The following is a 23,845-nucleotide window of genomic DNA, read 5'->3' as shown; positions in this document are numbered from 1 at the left end:
ATTTGCGTGACGTTTTCGCGCTTACTGAAGGTACCTGCGGCGAAGCGTCCTATTTTTCTGGATCTTATTTTATGTATCAATTGCATCTAATACAGTTTCTAGCCCGACTAGCCACATTCAGGTGTTTACCGAACGAGGGTTTTACACCCTACTTCCTCCGTGGATGGACCACATTTCTTGACGATTCTTCCAATGGATCTCCGTCTTTCATCTGCCCCACTTGCAATTAATTTTATGTGAACGCCTCACTTCAAATCGCTCCGTATGCGTCCTCTCATATCTAATGTATGCGATTGCTTCCAGAAACAGCCAGACAATCGTGTAGTCATACAATAACGAGTCACTGCGCCTATTAATGCGCAATAGTTCACGTTAATTTTTTATTTTGAGGGTCAACTGCCAATCAGTGCACCAAACGCCGATTCCCCACAGGTCGTGCTTCATTTTGCTATGATATTGTAGCGTTATAACTTCTCTGTTGTAAACAACTGTCCTGTAAAACTCCCTTGAGGTACGCCCGAAGTTTCTTCGGCATCTGAGTACTGCTCTCCGTTAATGATGAAAAGGTGAGTTCTATTTACGAGGAACTTTTCAATCTAGTAGCAAAGTTAGTCCGATATTCCTTATGCTCACATTTTACTAGTTAGGTAACAGTGCAGAATCATCTAGAACGCGTTCCGAAAGCCAAAGAACACTGCATCGAACTGGGAGACGGTATTCCTTATTTTAGGGTTGGTTCAAATGGCTCTGAGCACAATGGGATTTAACATCTATTGTCATCAGTCGCCTAGAACTTAGAACTACTTAAACCTAACTAACCTAAGGACATCACACAACACCCAGCCATCACGAGGCAGAGAAAATCTCTAACCCCGCCGGGATTATTTCAGGGTCTCATGGTCTAAAAGAGAGGGCTGAACATGTTGAGTCCTATGGAGGAGACTTACTTTCTCCATGAAGATCACAATATACAAATATAAAACCTGTTCTGACGTTCTACATCAGAGTTACTTCACTGACATGAGTTTGTAAGAAAAGTCTTAGAGCAGACGATCACTTATAAAGTCAACAACCGGCGGATTCTGGCAATCATTAGCAACGCTCCGCCCCTCCAGCGACTTAGGGTGGTGGTGGTTGTTGTTGTGGTCTTCAGTCCTGAGACTGGTTTGATGCAGCTCTCCATGCTACTCCATCCTGTGCAAGCTTCTTCATCTCCCAGTACCTACTGCAGCCTACATCCTTCTGAATCTGCTTAGTGTATTCATCTCTTGGTCTCCCTCTACGATTATTACCCTCCACGCTGCCCTCCAATACTAAATTGGTGATCCCTTGATGCCTCAGTGTGTCCTACCAACCGATCCCTTCTTCTAGTCAAGTTGTGCCACAAATTTCTCTTCTCCCCAATCCTATTCAATACCTCCTCGTTAGTTATGTGATCTACCCATCTAATCTTCAGCATTCTTCTGTAGCACCGCATTTCGAAAGCTTCTATTCTCTTTTTGTCTAAACTATTTATCGTCCACGTTTCACTTCCATACATGGCTACACTCCATACAAATACCTTCTGAAATGACATCTATACTCGATGTTAAATTTCTCTTTTTCAGAAACGCCTTCCTTGCTACTGCCAGTCTACATTTTATATCCTCTCTACTTCGACCATCATTTATTTTGCTCCCCAAACAGAAAAACTCATTTACTACTTTAAGTGCCTCATTTCCTAATCTAATTCCCTCAGCATCACCCGATTTAATTCGACTACATTCCATTATCCTCGTTTTGCTTTTGTATATGCTCATCTTATATCCTCCTTTCAAGACACTGTCCATTCCGTTCAACTGCTCTTCCAGGTCCTTTGCTGTCTCTGACAGAATTACAATGTCTGACCTAGGGTAGGCTGCTGCTAAAAGCGCTTCTTCCACGGACTGTGTGTAACACCCGTCAACCATTTTTCTACTTGGCCAGTAAGTCTCTCTTTTCTAGATACAGTTCTCTTATACTGTATTTTATAAGACGTTACGTTAAAGACGTGTATCTAGAATATGGTAATTTGTAGCGCAGGTATGCAAGTCACAAAATGCTATTATCTGCTTCTGTAGTTGGAGAGTCAACGTAGTGTGTGCTGTAGACTATTAAAAGTAACTAATCTGTTCACATTTGACTTGAGAATAGTGTCGCACTATGAAACAAAGCTTGGCCATGCCTAGAGACGCGAATCGCGGGTTCCTTTGAATTCTTCGCATGGTATACAACATGTTTCAGCATATTCCACTGACGTGTTGAGCATTTCTGATATTCTCGCTCACGGAAGAAAGGGTGGGGGGGTACCTATCTACTATCTAAATTTTTTCGAATCTTTTGTATCGAGACATTTTGAAATCTATCTCGTAGAGAATTCCCTCGTTGAAACCAAACATTGTGTGATATTTCAAGAACTTTTTAAATAAAGTCGCTTAAAATAACAGAGCGGATGGTAATCTATCTCTTAATTTTTGCATTTAGATATCAACTTCGCCAGGGATCATAAGCCGTAGTTCAAGACCAAAGCGTCCAGCAGGGCACATTATGATGTACTTTGTAGACAGTGTGTTAAATTCGAAGCCAATGTACGTTCCTGCATTAACGGATAGCGCGGAACGTTAACGTCTATATATTCGCTGCCGAGAACTAAAGACTTAGGGAATTGTTTCAACCTGATAGAAAATTCCCACAGCAGAACACACTTCTCTGGAACACACTTGTGAACTACTTTATCGCCATAAATGGTTGTGCGAAGGTCTACATCTTCTCTTGTCTATGGGCAATACATTACATTTGCCTGTGCTGCTATTCGTCTGATAGTCTTTTCTCTTATCGCTGGTCATCGGTGTGCCCTATGTGATCTCACTACTTTTTTATTCCAGGATCGCTGTGTGTTACAGGGTTCCCTGCGAACACCCTCGAAGTTATCTACTTCAGAGCGTACATCGTTTACACATACGTTAACGTAGTCACTCTTATATGAAGATAACCCAAACAATGTTATCTCCTTGAGTAATCTGAAGGAGAAAGGCTACTTTGCAACACATTTTGCACTTCAGTTTATCAACTGAGATACTGAAGAAATCATTTTTCTTGTGCTTATATTGCAGTCGATAGTTCTGAGAAAGTCAGTGTGCCACCGAATCGTATCTGCTGCCGTTGCAATGACATTGCACGCATTACCCTTTGAACTCCACTGCCCGGGAAACATTGAATGATGGTCACAAAAATGACACCTAGAACACTTCCGCATTATGTTTTCAAAACTTTTCACTACAAACTTTATCCGAACGATATATTTCGCATTTAAAGAGTTCTCGGCTGCACAAATAGACATACTTTTTCATAATAAAAAGAATGGAACGCTTTGGATTACCCAAGATAATCATGTTACGAAGAATCATTAATAATGATGATTTAGCACATTTCCTGAAGGCAGCAGTAGTATGGCTTTCGACTTTCCGCCAATGAACATGACTTACGCGCTCTGCCTCTTAGCAATTCCTGAAGCCTGATGTGTCGACAACATATAAAATTCCAAATTTCATTAAGACTACGGCGGGACCACTAGAGATGTATGGAAACGAGATCTGAGTAAGGGAGAGAAGAAATGACAACATAGACGGCGGAGACGATAATCTTGAAACGAGAGAAGAACCTGCGTTAGGGGACAATCGAATGAGAAATGGATATTTACGTAACGAGTTGAATGTATACGCTATTAATGAGGAATCAACATAGTACAGAGACGAGACAGTGCGTGCATACAATGAGAAAGAACACTACCCAAAGAAACTCTTACTCATAGACCTGAAGGAAAGACATAGGTAGACAAAAACAGTGGTTGGAAACAGAGAGAAAGAAACAGGCAGATGCCTCATCCTTGTAATGTAAGAAGACGGCGGCGGCTATTATATTTGCTGTCACTTATGCAATGGGCCTGAATTTATTTCTGTATACGGCCAAAACCACTGCAGTTAATTTGCTCACATCTTTTCCAAGCTGTGAAGGAAATTCAGCTACTCATGTCGCATAAAATTTCTGTAATGGTACAGTGGTCACAGTTGAAGCATTGTACATTCTTAAAAAGCAAGGGAAGTTGGGAAGGATCGAAATTCGTCGATCTCTAATCCACGTACTGTACACAAAGGCGCACTACCCTACTGACAGTGTCTAAGTTCCGGTAGCCCAGTCAGTTGATAACGCTCTCTTCTAGCAAAGGCCACCTGGTTGCCTGTAGTGGGCGTCATAGCTAGTCAAAACACCACGGTGCAAACGATTCTCAGCAGGGAAAGCTATTTCATGCTAACAGACACGTTCTCGTAATTTCCATATTCCTTTTACCGGTGCAATACGCAGCTCGTAACTACAATCAAGGGCAGCGCCGACTTCCGGGAACTAATTAACGTGTTACAGAACACAACAGAAGAGTTGCGCTGTTTTCACTGGAGAGATGCAAGGAAAAATAGAAGTCATGTTTACTGTTCCCACCGCGGGAGTGAGATGCATGTGCCGCTGGCCTGTCTGTGAGGATGGAAAAGGCGAAATACGAGCCAAAATGTTGGGGGCTCCGATCTTCGATCATCCACAGTATTTTTTCCCGTCATTTCTCTCTTCTTCCGCCTGTGTCAACGGCTGAAAAATCATTTTCACCGTCACTTTGAGTCCTCGTTACACTGTAGGTCTCTAAGTAACTAGCTGGGCAATCAGTACAGAGATCGTAATAAACAAGGGCACATCACATCCAACAGTGCCATCGTAAGTGTCAGCGCGTTCAAAACATCTGTTGAAAAAACTTCCCTTCCATGGTCAGCACGTCTATCCAATTAAATGACCAAAATTGAATTACAAATTTAACTAATCAAGGAAAAACTATTTTTTGAGCATTTATAAGCAATAGAAACGTCGAAGTAATGCTTGGAAAATAAACTATCATAACTTGATTTAAAAAATGTAAAATCACAACATAATCTAAAAAAGAACATAAGGAAAGAATATGTTCTGACAACTGGAACAATTCCAAGGTAAGAAGAAAAAGACAACAATAGCGAACTAATTTCATGAAATTGGAGAAAATAAGACTCGAACGAAATCACAAATGCGAAAGCAAGCTTGTACATATTTCTTATGAGACTGAAGCAACAATCACGTAAAGGTATTTACTTTAATCGACTTAGGGAAAAATTGCTTATAACGCAGAATCAATTGATGATGTAATGTTACCGATGAAACGAAGTCTACAGGTTGTATGTCCTGATCTGAGACGAAAAATCAGAAGTAGGCACTTTCAACAGTTTGATGAAGCGAGAGTACAGCTTTTATAACATGTAATATGGTAAATAGTGCCTATGGATATTAATATGTTTATGAAGGTTTGGAAATGACGAGTCGTCGAAACTGCAATCAAGTTACATATATCGACTATTGACACCCGAGAGTGGTACTTATATTCAATTGCTGCAACAGAGCAGCTATTTTTGAACAGATACAGCGTATACTTCCCCACACATTACACGGAGCACTAATGGAGTAAGCGAGGGAGTGACTGCGAGCGCGCGGCGGTGAGAGGGAGGGGAGGTGCTTATAAAATCACTAAAACGTGAGCCTACACAACGGGAAAGAACAAAGGATGTTATACAGGAGACTAGAACACAAGTAAAACGGCACATGAGCTAAAAAGAAGGCACAGGGAAATCATTGGCTGGCCACTTAAGTAAAATATGGAAGAGCCAGTCACCCTGTTAACACATTAAAACCATCCGCCTAATAACTTGGAAAAAACGTTGGAAAATCACAAAGCTCTAGCCACATTCGTTTGAACGTTACCTAAAATAGATTGCAGATCCGTTGGCAAATCAGCCGCGGCCCGATGGTCGGGAAAGTAAAACTCAGTCCAATAAAATGTAACGCAGTAATGAACTACTCTATTCCAAGTCAGCCTCACATTCCGGTAATGAATGTTAAAAACAGTACAGGAGTCCAGCACAGCTGTCCCGGTGAAGCTCCTGCTGTAATTTTATTATTAAGTGCAACAGATGTACTTGTATCGTGTAGATTCTGCTTGTCTCGCACCGTGGACAGTTAGTGCCGTTAAATGGGAGAGGCTGAAACCATGAAATACACAACGTAATTCTTTCCAGTAATGCCAAAAGAGCCAGCGAACCAACACTGACGATTTTATTCTCAAGCAAAAGTGATTCCCAATAGGCACTGTTCGACAAAAATCAAAATGTCATTTGCTCTACTTGCTGGACTCCGGCTGCCATAGGCTACCAAACAGCTAGTAGCGCCTACCTCTTGAGAGGTGTATTTAGTCGTCAAGGGGGGCACTTTCTGTTAGTTGGATCACGAGTAATGGGCCTTTTTCACACGTGCTTTGAGAGTTCACTTTCATAAAATATGTACTCTCACATTTACTTTGTTTCTCAATACATCAACGTACGAGCAACCTTCAACATCTTTAAAACCACAATAAAATACTTCACACTGCATTCATGAAGTCCAATTTACTCGAAAGAACACTAAAATTTCTCTGCAAATTTTAAAGCAATGCGAAATAAAGGGTCAACATCTCCAAACGATTATCGCATCGCCTTTAAGTTTCCCATGCACTTAATAGAGAGATGCTGCAGAGACCTCTGGGACTGAATACAGAAAATGTACGCTAGCATGTGAGCATATTCCTGAACTCTCCTGGCTATGCCGACCACATAGTGTCTATGAGAATTTTTTCTGCCGCCAAGATCCGAAACAGCTACCTCGGGTCTAAACACACAGCTCAGCTACCGAGGACATAATGGCTTTCAGAATTTGTTATTCTTTTAGTAAGTATCTGCTAAGCATTTAAGGAGCACCAGTTCTTCATTTGCTCCACTTCGTTCGGTACCGGAACCTTTCTGTAGCTAAAAACTACTTGGCCCTTTGCACGCATTCACTACTCAAAAACTGTGTTTCGATATCTCGAACCATTCAAATACACTCCTGGAAATGGAAAAAAGAACACATTGACACCGGTGTGGCAGACCCACCATACTTGCTCCGGACACTGCGAGAGGGCTGTACAAGCAATGATCACACGCACGGCACAGCGGACACACCAGGAACCGCGGTGTTGGCCGTCGAATGGCGCTAGCTGCGCAGCATTTGTGCACCGCCGCCGTCAGTGTCAGCCAGTTTGCCGTGGCATACGGAGCTCCATCGCAGTCTTTAACACTGGTAGCATGCCGCGACAGCGTGGACGTGAACCGTATGTGCAGTTGACGGACTTTGAGCGAGGGCGTATAGTGGGCATGCGGGAGGCCGGGTGGACGTACCGCCGAATTGCTCAACACGTGGGGCGTGAGGTCTCCACAGTACATCGATGTTGTCGCCAGTGGTCGGCGGAAGGTGCACGTGCCCGTCGACCTGGGACCGGACCGCAGCGACGCACGGATGCACGCCAAGACCGTAGGATCCTACGCAGTGCCGTAGGGGACCGCACCGCCACTTCCCAGCAAATTAGGGACACTGTTGCTCCTGGGGTATCGGCGAGGACCATTCACAACCGTCTCCATGAAGCTGGGCTACGGTCCCGCACACCCTTGGGCAGTCTTCCGCTCACGCCCCAACATCGTGCAGCCCGCCTCCAGTGGTGTCGCGACAGGCGTGAATGGAGGGACGAATAGAGACGTGTCGTCTTCAGTTATGAGAGTCGCTTCTGCCTTGGTCGTATGCGTGTTTGGCGCCGTGCAGGTGAGCGCCACAATCAGGACTGCATACGACCGAGGCACACAGGGCCAACACCCGGCATCATGGTGTGGGGAGCGATCTCCTACACTGGCCGTACACCTCTGGTGATCGTCGAGGGGACACTGAATAGTGCACGGTACATCCAAACCGTCATCGAACCCATCGTTCTACCATTCCTAGACCGGCAAGGGAACTTGCTGTTCCAACAGGACAATGCACGTCCGCATGTATCCCGTGCCACCGAACGTGCTCTAGAAGGTGTAAGTCAACTACCCTGGCCAGCAAGATCTCCGGATCTGTCCCCCATTGAGCATGTTTGGGACTGGATGAAGCATCGTCTCACGCGGTCTGCACGTCCAGCACGAACGCTGGTCCAACTGAGGCGCCAGGTGGAAATGGCATGGCAAGCCGTTCCACAGGACTACATCCAGCATCTCTACGATCGTCTCCATGGGAGAATAGCAGCCTGCATTGCTGCGAAAGGTGGATATACACTGTACTAGTGCGGACATTGTGCATGCTCTGTTGCCTGTGTCTATGTGCCTGTGGTTCTGTCAGTGTGATCATGTGATGTATCTGACCACAGGAATGTGTCAATAAAGTTTCCCCTTCCTGGGACAATGAATTCACGGTGTTCTTATTTCAATTTCCAGGAGTGTAACATCGTATGGTCACCTGCTCCGCCGGCCGGAGTGGCCGTGCGGCTCTAGGCGCAACAGTCTGGAACTGAGCGACCGCTACAGTCGCAGGTTCGAATCCTGCCTCGGGCATGGATGCGTGTGATGTCCTTAGAACTAATTAAACCTAACTAACCGAAGTTCTAGGGGACTGATGACCTCAGATGTTAAGTTCCATAGTGCTCAGAGCCTTTTGAATCATACCCATGCCCGAAGGTGGACTCGAGCCTCCGGCGGGAGGGGCCGCGCAGTCCGTGACATGGCGTCTGAAACCATCTGAAACCGCGCGGCCCTAGACTTTTACCATGCCATTTCTCTATATGCAAGACATATGGGAGAGTTGCTGTAAATTTTGGAATGAAGAGGCGAAGTGCTGAGAGAAGTGCAGCTTCGAGGAGGTAGGTGGGGGAGGGGGGCGGCGGAGAGGGGGGGGGATGTCGTTAGTTGTGTCTCCATAGCATAGCCAGCAAGGATATTGTCAGCGAAAAGCAAAGTTACGATTTCGATTCCTAGTCCGCCAAAAACTTGTCAGGAAGTTTCAGTTTTCCGTCCCTTCCATGGCGGTTACAGGTAACGCTTCACTACATCCCCTGTATGTTCTGCAAACCATTGAAGTGGTATGGCAGAGAGTACTTCCCACAGTGTCACTTGTTAGGACATCTTCCTATCACACTCGCGAACTGAGCGGCGAATGAACAATTTCACAAATGCTCCTCTCAGACTGAAAAAAAAAAATTGTTGGGCCCACCTATAAAGGGAGAAATGATCATCATAGTAAAATACGAAATCAGAGGTCGCACGAAAAGAATTAAGTGTTTGCTTTCCCCCCCTGTTCGTGAGTGGAACGGTAGAGAGCTTTAAGGTGGTTCGATGAACCCTCTGCCAGGGACTTAACTGTGTATTTGAGAGTAATCATGTAGCTATACATTGCACAAACGCCTCTGAGCGCTGTAATTTTTTCACGCCGTCGTTACGGAAGCAATACGCAGGCAGCAGTACTATATTCCTAGTCCCTCGCTTAGCATCGAAACTTTGTAAGTACGCTTCCGCGGGATACCTTGTGTGTCTTCAAGCGTCATCCAGTTCAGTTTTTCAGAATTTCCGCGACGATCTCCAATGCCTCAAACACTTCCGTTACAATCTGTGCTGTCCAGCGCTGTGTACTTCAATATCCCTGCTGGACCTACCTGGAATGGGTTGCGCACATTTCAGGGGTATACTAGGTTAGGTCATTCAAATGTTTTGTAAGTAACCCTATTTGTTTGGGCGAATACGTTTTCGTAACATTGTATCAACGAACTGAAGTTTGTCACCTAATTTACCTACAGCTAAGCCTATGCCAACATTCTATTTCTTACCTCCACAAATTATTACACCCAATTATTAGTATAAATTGATTCCAATTGTGGCTCATTCATGTTTTAGTCGCATGATATCACGTTTTTCGTTTTGTGAAATACAAACTATACGTTTCTGCGTATTTAAAGCAAATTTCCGATCTTAGGTCGTGACAAGATTGCAAAGTGGCGTTAAATGCAGATCTGTGTAGCGTTTTTCAGACACTACTACTTCATTGCCGATGGCTATCACTAGCTGAAGGTGTGAAGGACCCTTTACACGCTCACGTTTTTATGAGCAGGCCATGTTTCCGATGACAATCTCCATGTCTGGTCAGCAGTATTCATTTCCTATTTACACATTCCAACCACACTGCAGCTTTCCCACAGTCCTGAATCAGTAGTCAAACAGTGCAGAGTATTTTCTGGAACCAGCGAAGTGGCACTCGGGAGGCCGACGGTTCAAACACGCCTCCGGCCATCCTGATTTAGCTTTTCCTAGATTTTCCTAAATCGCTCCAAGCGATGGTTCCTTTGAAAGCGCACGGCCGATTTGCTTCCCCAGTCTTGACTCGATTCGAGCATCTGCTCAGTCTCTAGTGACCGCTACGTCTACGGTTCGTTCAACCCTGATCTTTCTATTTTCTGCCACGACCAAATTAAATTAATTGGTTTACAATATAATCTACTCTGTTTATTGCTATTACTTTGGAAGAAAAATATCAGTACGGAGAAGATGGACAAAAAGCTGGATTTTAAAACGTGTAAAATTTTCACATGTTTACCTTTTGAAGGAGCTAAGCATTGAGAAAGTGGACTGGTTTAACTACCTCGTATAAGGAGAGATCCTTAGTGTTGTTATAGTATTTTAGTCCGTATGTACAGCGTAGTATAAGGAGAGATCCTTAGTGTTGTTATAGTATTTTAGTCCGTATGTACAGCGTAGTATAAGGAGAGATCCTTAGTGTTGTTATAGTATTTTAGTCCGTATGTACAGCGTAATGACGCTGTAATGGAAAAAAATCATTGAAGTTCTTACGAAAGACATAGTAACATTAAGGTACTTGACAACTGGCGTAAGTTATCTTTATATGAAATTTTCTTCTGTGATATCAGCTTCATTGTTGAGCAACGCCATTCCAAAAACACGTCGTGCCATACATTACGAAGTACTGAAGCACCTTATCTAGTTTGCGTCAGTCTGAGCGCCGCCGGACTTCGCACAGGCCGAAAACCGGCAGTAACATAGATAATTTTCTTTTCAGTCGGCAATTCATTCACACGCAACGAATTGTCTACACAAACACTGTCGCAGACACATCCGTTCAAATTTGTGAGCTCGTAAAGGTCCCTTAAGATGATTAATATTATTTGCCACGTCATATGAGCGGCAATTGTCCTAATCACCTTTCCACAGAAAACACCTGAAGTTGCTACTACGACATTAACCAGGAGAAGTGACAGAGTCCCGGGCTGTAAGGACACGTGTCAAGATGCAGCCCTTGAATGCAGCTTCAGACGATACCCTCCTTTCACGGCCCGCTGGCTCAGAATGAGTAAGGCTACACCAGTAACGCGAGGCAGGCAGCCGGTCACGCCCCTTGACCGCGACTGACTACTCTCTCCCGTTGCGGCGTGACGTGGCGGCCTCCCATTGGACAGCGCCGGGGGGCCCGCGCCGTGTCCTCGCAGCTGGCCGCACCGCAACTATTTCGTCCAAGGACGCTCACGGAATTGAGTGAGAGGAACAGAAGTGGAAGGCAACATCTGGAACTGTTCCAATATTTACTCGTCCGTGGAAGGAATCCCAAAGAGCCCAACAAAAACGCGACATAACACTGGTCATTTCGGTAGCAACATGCCCGCAACCAATCGCTGTCCTCGACCCAAAAACACAGGAAAGTATCAACCAATACAATACTTCGAATGCTAGTGTAAGAGGGAAATTCTGTTATGGAAAATGATTTACAGTAATCGCGGTACGTTTGTACCGCTTTTTGAAAATACTGGAGACGGGCCGGCCGAAGTGACTGAGCGGTTCTAGGCGCTACAATCTGGAACGGCGCGACTGCTGCGGTCGCAGGTTCGAATCCTGCCTCGGGCACGGATGTGTGTGATGTCCTTAGTTAGGTTTAAGTAGTTCTAAGTTCTAGGGGACTGATGACCTCAGAAGTTAAGTCCCATAGTGCTCAGAGCCACTTGAGACATTGTAAAATTTTAGTTCTATAGTTACTGAGTACATGGAAAAGTGAGAATGTATACTAACTATGCCTCAGAGTAAAATTTCAGTTTTAATGGTGGTGTAAAGTTACACTGTTATTCAGGATAACTTCGGACCAGTCTTAAAAAAATAAAGACTTTTCTTTTATCTAATGATCTGGGTAAATTTGGATCGTTCCAGAATAAAATAAGGTTTTAAGAAGGAGTAAAGACAAACAGTGTTAATTCAGTACTGCAGCTTTGACATATCAAGATACCTGTATTTGTTCAAATTCAATCATTGTTGCCAGAGGCTCTCTTCACAGCCAACTCAAAGGATAATCACAAATCAAGAATTTGTAGGAACGCGGAAAGGCAATAATCACAGCGCCAATAAAAGTTACTTTCAATACAAAATAATGCAAGTAAGTGGAGTAAAACTGGTAAGCGGTACGACCATTCCCTTATTGGTCAAATGTTACTCTAATTGTCTACGTTGAGCTCCAAATGTCGGTTAATATTTGGAAAGCGCAATTTAAATTTATTTCACATGTTTTGAAATGACTTCATCTGGGACTGAGGGCTATTTTGCAGAACGCGTTACACACTTTTTGTAGTTAGTAACTACATCGTGGCGTCATCAAACTCTAGAAGAAGAAGAAGAAGAAGAAAAAGAGAGGAAATATGTCCTACAATAAACACACTGATTTTGCAAACTCTATTTGTATGAGGAACACCATTTTTCGTTCCCACAAGCCTTTTATTTATAAAAAAAAGGAGAGAAAGAGAGACACTGAGACTTCACGAAATGACGAGAGACTTACATTATAGATCCAGAAGAGATGCCATATGCATGCCGCTCCCCCCGAAAAATTGTATTCTCAATTTAATGTTGTCTCATTATGTTTAGAAGTTAAAGCTTTAATAAAGAACAAAGTTGTTTCATGAATACCTCAATGACCCTGGGCATCATGATTAGTATTACTAAATTCCTACGAATTTTCCACTTCTGCGCCCCAAGCTTAGAAATGTATACTGTGAAATTGATGGCATGACTTTTTAAATTAGTTCTTCTTCTTCTTGCTGTTTTGTTTGCAGCCTCAAGACGACGTGTTTCGACTCAAGCTGTGCGCAATAGGCTGCATGATGCGCACCTTCAACCCCGACGTCCATGGCGAGGTCTATCTGTGCAACCACGACACCATGCAGCTCGGTAAAGATAGCCCCAACAACATGCTGAATGGACCGCTCAGGATTGGCATCACGTTCTGTCCACCGATGAGTGTCGCATATGCTGAACGCCTTAGACACATTGTCCAGCGAGTGCAGCAAGGTGCAGGTTCCACGCTGCTTTGGGGTGGCATTATGTGAGGCCGACGTACGCCAATGGTGGTCATGGAAGGTGCGTAACGGCTGTACGATACGTAAATGCCATCCTCCGACCGATAGTGCAACCAGATCGGCGAGAAATTCGCCTTCATGGACGACAATTCTCGCCCCCCATTGTGCACATCTTGTAAATGACAATACAGGATAACGACATCGCTCGACTAGACATGAACCCTATCGAACATGCCCGGGTAGATCATAAAGGGCTGTTTATGGACGACGTGACGCACCAACCACTCTAAGGGATATACGCCGAATCGCCTTTGAGGAGTGGGACAATGTGGACCAACAGTGCCTTGGTGAACTTGTGGATAGTATGCCACGACGAATACATGCATGCATGCATAAATACAAGAGGGAGTGCTACTGTTAGAGGTATCGGTATATGCAGCAATCTGGACCGCCTCCTCTGAAGGTCTCGCTGTATGGTGGTACAACATGCAATGTGTTGTTTTCATGAGCAATAAGAAGGGCGGAAATCATGTTTATGCTGATCGATTCCAGTTTTCTGTACAGATTCCGGAACTCTTGGAACTGAGGTGATGCAAAGCTTTTTTTGATGTGTGCATTTATTTCTCAACATTGTCCCCTGGCGACGAATACATTTCTCGCAACGAGAGATCTGTTGATACCGTAACTGTTTGACTTTGTTGACGGAGCCACCTCATCTCTGCTCGCACCGTTTGATCACTATCAGATTGAAGTCCTCGAATGTGTTCGTTTTTGTTTTGTGGAGATGAAAATCGGATGGGATCAAGTCGGGACTTTATGGAGGATGATCCATGACAGTGAACCCAAGCGTCAGATTTTTGCAGATGTCGCAGCGCTCGTGTGAAATCTAGCATTGTCATGCTGAAGGAGAGGGTGCTCCATGTTTGGACCAGCTTTTCAAATTCGAAACTCCATTACAGCGCACTATTTCTCACGCAGTAACATAGCTGCGACACATGCCAAGTTACACGGTACATTTCGGAGCCCTTTAGCAGCAGAGGTCAGCAAATATGTAGATATGAATAGAGATGTAGAATGTTAGCAAAGTTTGTTTTATTTAATAAGCATTCAGAGTTTTCACACACAAAATTAGGAGGCATTACTTTCAGCACGCCCTTCTACAAGCGTTAACCAGGCAGTGTCCTCTTATCGGCTTCTTATCTGATTCCTGAGGAAGAGTTTAAGCCGTGAAACGGAGGCAGTAGTTGACAAAGGAGCGAGACATGATTATTCCTATCCCCACGTGGTTCAGATTGTAACAAGGCGAAGCTGAAAGGTGGAAGGAATACGTAGAGATGGGAGAGGAGATAGTGCGAGAACAATCTGACAGAGCCCTTAAAGACCTAGTGGAAACAAGGCCCCTGGAGTAGGCTACATTCCTAGAGTATTAATGAGATCCTTGGAAAAACCACCTATGACAAATTACTTTATCTGGTGTGCAAGATGTATGAGACGGGCGAAATACCCACAGATTTCAGGAAGCATGTAGTGGCTGCAATTCCACGGAAGGCAGGAGCCGACAGGTATGAATACTATCGAAGTATTTGTTTAGTAAGTCGTGGTTGCAGGAGACTGACACGCATTCATTACAAAAGAATTTAAAAAAATGGTTGAGGTCGATGTTGGGGAGTACAGTTCGGATTATGGAGAAATGTAGGAACAAGCGTGGCAATACTGCCCCAACAACTTAACTTAAAACACAGGTTTAAGAACAACTACTTAGCTTAAAAGACAGGTTGAAGAAAGGCAACGACATTTATAGTAATTGTAGACTTAGGGAAAGCTTTTGACAATGTTGACTGATTATTCTCTTTGAAGCTCCGAAGGTAGCATGGGTAAAATACTGGCAGGGAAAGGCTATTTACAGCTTTTACAGAAACCAGACGACAGTTATAAGAGTCGAGAAGCATGAAAGTGAAGCAGTGGTTGACGAAGGAGTGAGACAGAAATGTAGCGTATCCCAGATTAATTCAGTCTATATCGAGCAAGCAGTAAAGGACACCAGGACGAAATTTGGGAAAGAAATTAAAATTCATGGAGAAGAAATGGAAAACAGATTTTCTGATGACATTGTAATTCTGTCAGTATGCAAAGGACTTTGAAGAGAAGTTGAATGGAATAGGTACTGTCTTAAAATGTGTTCATGAAACGAGAAAGTAAAACAAAGGTAATGAAACTAAGTCTAATTAAATCCAGTGATTCTGAAGGAATTATATCAGGCAGCGAGATACTAAAAATGATAGAAGAGTTTTGCTATTTGGGCAGCCTAACAACTGATTATGGCCAAAGCTGAGAGGGTATACTACGCAAAACATTGAACAGGAATTAGTTACTATCAAATTTAAATTTAAAGTATTAGGAAGTCTTTATTGAAGGTATTTGTCTGGGATGTAGCCTTGCTCAGAAGTGACACACGGACGATGATCAGTTCAGACAAGACGGTAGTAGCTTCTGATACTTGGTACTACGAAATAATGCTGATGATGAGAGGGTAAATCATATGCTCAATTCAGAACCTCCACATTGAGCAACTGTAAAGAGAGAAAAAAAATATTTGTGGCACAACTTTGTTAACAGAAGGTATCAGTTGAGAGAACACCTTCCGGGACACTAAGGTATTTTGTTAATTTGGTAAAGGAGGTAAGCTTGGGAGGTAAAATTGGCGAGGGAGATGAATTTACAGTAAGCTGGTTCAAATGGAAGTATGTCGCAACACTGAAGAGCCCAAGAAACTGGTAAGCTAACATCATTTAGTGCCCCCAGTGTTAACTTACTGTTGCCGCCGTTTTCAGAAGAAACGAGAGAATTCAGCACCATGTATCGCTTATGTTCCGTAGCAAGCAGCTACCGTTGATAGGCGAGATTTACTTAGTCACTGACACCGTCAGTTTTCACATCAACTCTACGCTTCTGAGAGTCACGGAAGAAATCTGTACCAGTGCGCTCTGTTAAGATCTTCCGTCATATTCCCACACTGATTAAACAAACACGTGACGAATTGTGCAACTCTTGTTTAAATAAGTACTATTTTTTCCGTTGCTCGTAGACTTGCGAAAAATACTAAGGAATAGTGCGAACGAGTGTTTTGTAAGTGACCTTTTGATTTACATTCTTAAGATTCTAGAGGCTGGATTAACGTGTTCTTTTCTGCTTACAAAGCTCCAGATATTGCAGAAAAGTGGTCGTCTATTTCGGGCGCGGATTAAGAGTCTGTGCGGGCCAGCCGTATTTTAATAATAATACTCATCTGGGCAACCAGCCGAATCTTGAAACGTCACCTAAGGATAAGAGCCTCTTGATAGTGTAGTTTGCCTATTCAGTGACTAACAAATATTTACGGAAGCAGTACTATTTTATGACAAGTTCTGTTTTAATTGACGTTGGTGGATCCGACCGTGAGCTAAGTATAGTTTGCCACTTACCTCCGAGACAGAGGGAAGTACCGCAGCCACTGGGAGTTACGGAATGTCAGAGAGAATGTTTTATTATTTGTCTTCCAATACGGACAACTCTCAGGGGCCAACTGCTACCGATCAGTTGCAGTGTACACATTTTGACATGGGAGTAACGGATCTGTGAATGTACATTACAGAGACTATCATTTTCAGGCGAGTATGTATCTGTAGCAAGGAATATGAAATTAAATCAATGCTGTTATACACCGCAGTGGGTAAAAGGAAATACATTCAAAACATCTGTAAATGGTTTGTGAAACTCCCTTATACTGCATAATGCATTTGAAGGTAACTGCAGTTACTGTTGTTAACAAACTATCCGCTCACACAATTACAGCGTCGGAAAATAAAGGTCGGTGAAGGTAGCGGCAATCAGAGAATTTTCGAAACTAAGTGTTCCGAATTCTGCCCGCGGCAATCTTATCGCACCCTTAATATGGCTAGTCCATATGGGGCTTGTAACATACTAAGTGATAACCTAGTGAAAGAGCACGAACACAGGACAGGCAGGCAGATTTAAATTGTGTGCCGAAGCAGTAATTGATGTAGGGGCGAGAAAAATGACGAACGAGGCAGAAGGGACGGGGAAGAAAATAAAGGACACAAGAAAAAGAAATGAAGATAAATCCATATTTTTCCGATTTTACTCTTAAAGTTTGTTGAAAATTACGTCCTGCGCGTTTTTCATGAAACAACGAATTCATCGTCGTCAATTGGATATAGTAAACTAAAAGTGATGAATTTCTATCATTTGCATAAACAGCTAATTTTGTCCCCTACTGCAATTCTTTCTTCTCTCCGTTTGCATAGAAATCATTACCTGACGAAGCCATCAGCTTTCCCTAAATAGGTTTGTGAGTAACGGCGTGTGTTACGAAAGCAACTTTTACAGTGCAATCACCTCAGTCATCAGCGAGGTCGTTAAAAATGCATGAGGTCGCTTGGGTCAGCATCCTTCCGACGGGATAGTCTCAACAGTCATTAGTAAGTTACCCTATTGGCTTGCCGAGTGCTGGGAAATTTTATAACGGTCACTGGGATGTCGTATGGGAAGAATACTACGGCGACGTCATGTGCTGTCCGCTGTGGGGTAAGACAAGGACAAGAGCGATAGTGCCCTGCGCGCATGCGCAGTAGAGTACCTAAGTCCTAGCGACGTGAACTGAGCCGATGTAGACGGTTCAGGCTGGCTGCCATGCTTACAAGCATGCTGTTACTTCTGATGTGTGTACAGCACATAGCCTTAAAACACACAGCTCTACATCACAACTCGAAAATTAGTAAACAAAGAAGCTGGACTGTAAGTTAATGCTGCTTACTTAGACCACTAGTTCAATATCAGAAGCTTGGTAGGAATACTCCACTTATGTTGGGCCCTATACAACCTATACAAAAAGTTTTAAATCGAGGCATACAAACGTGAGGAAAGTCTTCTTTAAACGTAGTATGATGAATTAGTTTGTTAACAGATATAAAGGGAATTTCAACAAAGAATTTACGTCGTTTTTGCAAAAAATTCTTTTTCAGTAAATGATGTCTTCAGATCGAAGGATGGTTTGACGCAGCTCTCCACGCTGCCCTGCCCTGTGTACGAGTATACTCACCTACTAGTAACTTCTGGATCTGCTTACTGTATTCATCTCTATTTCCCTCCACTATTTTTACCCCCTTACTTCCCTCTAGTACTGAAATGGTGATCCCTATGTGTACCAGAATGTTTCTTATAAGGCTGTACCACACATTTTCTCTCAGTTCTATTCAGTACCACCTCATTAATTACGTGATCCACTCACCTAATCTTCCGCTTTCTTCTGTAGCATCCCATTTCGAAACTTATATTCTCTTCTTATATAAACCTTTTATCGTCCATGTTAAACTTCCGTACATAGCTATACAATTTAGCTATTTTCATAAGAGACTTCCTAACACAAATCTGTATTCGATGTTAACAAATTTCTTGATTTCAAACACACTTTCCTAACCGTTGCCAGTCTACGTTTATACCCTCTCTACTTCGGCCATCATCAGTTATTCTACTGCCCTAATAACGAAACTCCTCTACGACTTTAAGTGTGTCTTTCCCAAATCTAATTCCTCACCATCACCTGTTTTGCTTTTGTTGATGTTCATTTTCTACCCTCGTTTGAAGAGAGACTCCATTCTGTTCAATTGCTTTTCCAAGTACTCTGATATATGACAATTACAATGTCATCGAAGCTTTTTTTAAGTGTGCTAGATTTCCCTTTCCTTAATTCATCTTTTAAGGCAAGTCGTATGGTCAATATTGCCTCGCATGTCCCTAAATTCCTCCGGAATCCAAACTGATCCCCCCGAGGTCGGCTTCTACCAGTTTTTCTATTCTTCTATAAACAATTCGTGTTAGTATTTTGACACCATGATTTATTGAACTAATAGTTCAATAATATTCACATATCCCAGTACCTGCTTTCTTCAGAGTAGGAATTATTACATTCTTCTTGAAGTCTTGAGTGCTTTCCGCCTGTCTCATACCTCTTGCACACCAGGTGGAAGAGTTTGGTCGTGCCTGTCAGTAGGTCAGACGTAAAGTCGCCTACTGCTGACGCCTTGTTTACACTTAGGTGTAAGTGCTCTGTCGAATTATTCTCGCAGTATGATAAATCCCATATCATCTATGTCCTCTTCCATTTGTATAACGTTGCCTTTAAGTTTATCTCCCTTGTACAGACCCTCTTAATATTCCTTCCGTCTTTTCCATATTTGCTTGTCTAGTTTCCATCTCAGCTCTTGACATTCATACATCTCATTCTCTTCTATCGAATGGCCTCCAATGTTCTAGTAGGAGGGAAGTCTTTCCTTTAGTGAAATACGTTTCTAAATCCTTACATTTATCCTCTAGCTATAACTGCTTAGCAATTCTGCAGTTCCTGTCAGTAAACAGGCGAAGTAAATTTGCGGAAATCTTGACATCGTGTTGGATACATACGAGGTGCATTCAAGTTCTAAGGCCTCCGATTTTTTTTCTAATTAACTACTCACCTGAAATCGATGAAACTGGCGTTACTTCTCGACGTAATCGTCCTGCAGACGTATACATTTTTCACAACGCTGACGCCATGATTCCATGGCAGCGGCGAAGGCTTCTTTAGGAGTCTGTTTTGACCACTGAAAAATCGCTGAGGCAATAGCAGCACGGCTGACTTTCATTGTTGGAAAAAGCCAAACGTCACTGGGAGCCAGGTCAGTTGAGTAGGGAACATGAGGAATCACTTCAAAATTGTTATCACGAAGAAACTGTTGCGTAACGTTAGCTCGATGTGCGGGTGCGTTGTCTTGGTGAAACAGCACACGCGCACCCCTTCACGGACTTTTTGTTGCAGTGCAAGAAGGAATTTGTTCTTGAAAACATTTTCGTAGGATGCATCTGTTACCGTAGTGCCCTTTGGAACGCAATGGGTAAGAATTACGCCCTCGCCGACCCAGAACATTGGCACCATCATTTTTTCAGCACTGGCGGTTACCCGAATTTTTATTTTGGTGGCGGTAAATCTGTGTGCTTCCAGTGAGCTGACTGGCGCTTTGTTTCTGGATTGAAAAATGGCATCCACGTCTCATCCATTGTCACGACCGACGAAAAGAAAGTCCCATTCATGCTGTCGTTGCGCGTCAACGTTGCTTGGCAACATGCCACACGGGCAGCCATGTGGTAGTCCGTCAGCATTCGTGGCACACAACTGGATGACACTTTTCGCATTTTCAGGTCGTCATGCAGGATTGTGTGCACAGAACCCACAGAAATGCCAACTCTGGAGGCGATCTGTTCAACAGTCATTCGGCGACCCCCCAAAACAATTCTCTCCACTTTGTCGACCATGTCGTCAGACCGGCTTGTGCGAGCCCGAGGTTGTTTCGGTTTGTTGTCACACGATGTCCTGCCTACATTAAACTGTCGCACCCACGAAGGCACTTTCGACACATCCATAACTTCATCACCACATGTCTCCAACTGTCGATGAATTTTAATTGGTTTCACACCACGCAAATTCAGAAAACGAATGATTGCACGCTTTTCAAGTAAGGAAAACGTCGCCATTTTAAGTATTTAAAACAGTTCTCATTCTCGCCGCTGGCGGTAAAATTCCATCTGCCGTACGGTGCTGCCATCTCTGGTACCTATTGACAATGAACGCGGCCTCATTTTAAAATAATGCGCATGTTTCTATCTCTTTCCAGTCCGGAGAAAAAAAAATCGGAGGCCTTAGAACTGGAATTCACCTCGTACTAAGGTGACAGAAGTCATGTGATAACTCCAAATATCGTTCGGACCTTCTTTTGCCCCGCTCGTGCAGCAACTCGACATTGCATGGACTCAACAAGTCGCTGGAAGCCCCTGCAGAAGTACTGAGCCATTCTGCAGCTACAGCCGACTGTAATTACGAAAAGTTACCTGTACTGGATTTTGTGCACGAACTGATCCCTCGATTATGTCCCATAAACGTTCGATGGGGTTCATGTCGGGCAATCTGAGTGGCCAAATAATTCGCTAGAGATGTCAACGATGCTCTTAAAACAGTTGTTGCCCAGTGACATGATGCATTTCCATCCATAAGGATTTCATCAATGTTTGGGAACACACCGTACATGAATTGCTGCAAACCATTAACATTTTTCCGAGCATAACCATTTCCGTGGCCAGTTCACCTGGACTACAGGACCCAGTTCATTCCATGTAAACACAGCAGACTTCAGGACAGTAGCACTAAAATGCAACTGATAGTAATAAAAATCTCGAGAGCCAAAATGTTTGTCATTTATGCTCTTACAGTAATTTGTTATTCGTGGCACTGAAGACAGTACTTTCATATGTACGTAGTCCTAAGAACTGTTCGTTACTGTAGCTAAAAACATATGAAAAGAGAACTATACAAACATATGTATTGCTTTTGTATCCTCTGATTTACCACGAAGAATAATCGTAATTTATGTAAGGGAAGTAGCGGTTGCTGCATCACTTCGTTTGTTGCTCCACAGTCTTCACAAGAAATTACCGACTAGGGAAATAACTCTTCGAGTTGCGAAATTAATCTATGACTCTAGACTGGAGTTAAGGGACCACGTTCGAGCTATCTCCGTCTTACTTAGAGTATAACTTACATAGAGAAACTAATATTTCCTAGTATTGCCGATATTTGGTTCAAAACATCAGTCATCGTAATGACCTATGTTGTCGTCTTCATGGTCATTAACAATTCGTACATCATTATCCTACAACACCCATTTATTGAAAGGGATTTGGTTCAATCCCTAACCGACTGTAGAAAGTGGGATACCAAGTCATTTATCTTTGCTTGTTGTACACGACTGTTTGGTAAAGCTCCTCAGAGGGGCAAAATACGATCATACTTTACCACCCCCTTTTAATCATTTAGTGTTTTCACACTGGTCTCATTACATATGCAACACAACCAGTGATGATGTATGATGCACAGTGAGAAGTTTAGCTAATTGATTCTGAAGCTTTTTGACTTTGGAACTGATATTTCACTTTAAGTGACCAAGGAAAAATCAGAATTCAGGGAGTGAACTGTTCTTACTGTCCCAAATACACTCAAATTCCTCTGAGAGCATTACAGTTTCAAATTTTCAAAGTTTCTTTTCTACAATACCGGAAGACATATGGAGACATGTGCATATGACGACGTACAAGGAAGAATCACACTACCTGAAACCCATATTGTGATGTAATCACACATGAAATAAAATGCAGTAATTTTTGTTTTAACAGGACCATCTGTCACTAAACATTCCTACACGATATTCACGGGATATATCATAATTCATAGAGTTCACCGCAAACAAACGCGACAGCAAAACACTAGAATATTACATGAAGTAACACAATAGAAAGCTCTAGGCAGCTGTTACCGACACTGTAATCATGTCATCACACAGACCCTCTATATTGGCTCACGGTGAGTGACGTCACAGTGCTCAGCCAGATCTGTGCAAGACGATTTGGTACTTATTGCTATGAAAGGTCAAAGAGATTTAGTATGCTTTGGAACTCAAAAAGAAGGTCTGGAAAATCTCACGAAATCTCTTCTACAGGCGGGGGGAGGGGGGGGAGGCAATAAAATATCTCACCATGTTTTGAAGTCAGGAAATATACTTTATTATAACTGGTATCGTTTTGTTTCATAAACTTAATCCCAAGCATAGACAGCATCGTAGGGCCTACCAATATTTATGGACACACTGAACTGAGAGCTTTATACGTGTGCATGGCTGTGATTCCCCGATTTGAAACAAGTGCCGCACAATTTTCCATTTCATTCGGGGAGTTCCCTGCCCGTAGATGGGAATCATTAGTGAGTCAGTCGGGATACTCTGCAACGCATGTAATGTCGATTCACCGTGTTCAACATGAACTTGTGTCTGAACTACTACAGTGCGTATGTTACGCGACAAGTGGAAACACACATATGAGTAAGAAGTTAATCGTTTGTGGAAGGAAGCTAAGGTAAAGTTTGCCGATAATTCTCTTAGAGAGCGTATAATCAAGAGAGTGAAAATCTAAGTAATCATACGATTCAAAGGAAAGTTCAAACAATTTCTTTCATCTGCAAAGTAATTACAGGTTCAAAATGGTTCAAATGGCTCTGAGCACTATGCGACTTAACTTCTGAGGTCATCAGTCGCCTAGAACTTAGAACTAATTAAACCTAACTAACCTAAGGACATCACACACATCCATGTCCGAGGCAGAATTCGAACCTACGACCGGAGCGGTCGCTCGGCTCCAGACTGTAGGACCTAGAACCGCACGGCCACTCCGGCCGACAATTACAGGTTCAATTAAATTTAAGGTGTATATTTTATCAAAGATCAGTCTCTTAGCGATCCGTCGAAATGGTTAATATTATTATTTTGAAGCCTTTTTGTCCGTGTAAGTCAGTCCGTGTCTCCGCGTAAATATCACTCAGGTTTGGTACGTTTAAAATAGGGTTTTAATCGTCGGAAACAGTTTTAATAATACACTTTGTAACTAAAACGTTTTTATTGAAGTGTT

The 23,845-nt window shown here is 43.0% G+C and overlaps 1 protein-coding gene across 6 annotated transcripts in view; it reads right to left on the bottom strand.

The window, feature by feature from the left end:
* Positions 1 to 23,845, bottom strand: part of LOC126365957 (hexokinase type 2) — a 397,654-nt gene that overhangs the window by 217,847 nt on the left and 155,962 nt on the right. The gene's annotated exons all lie outside the window — the stretch shown is intronic.

Source organism: Schistocerca gregaria, chromosome 4 (assembly GCF_023897955.1).
Source record: "Schistocerca gregaria isolate iqSchGreg1 chromosome 4, iqSchGreg1.2, whole genome shotgun sequence".
Taxonomy (NCBI): domain Eukaryota; kingdom Metazoa; phylum Arthropoda; class Insecta; order Orthoptera; family Acrididae; genus Schistocerca; species Schistocerca gregaria.
The sequence above is the reverse complement of the archived record's forward strand: the minus strand, read 5'-3'. Positions and strand labels throughout refer to the sequence as shown.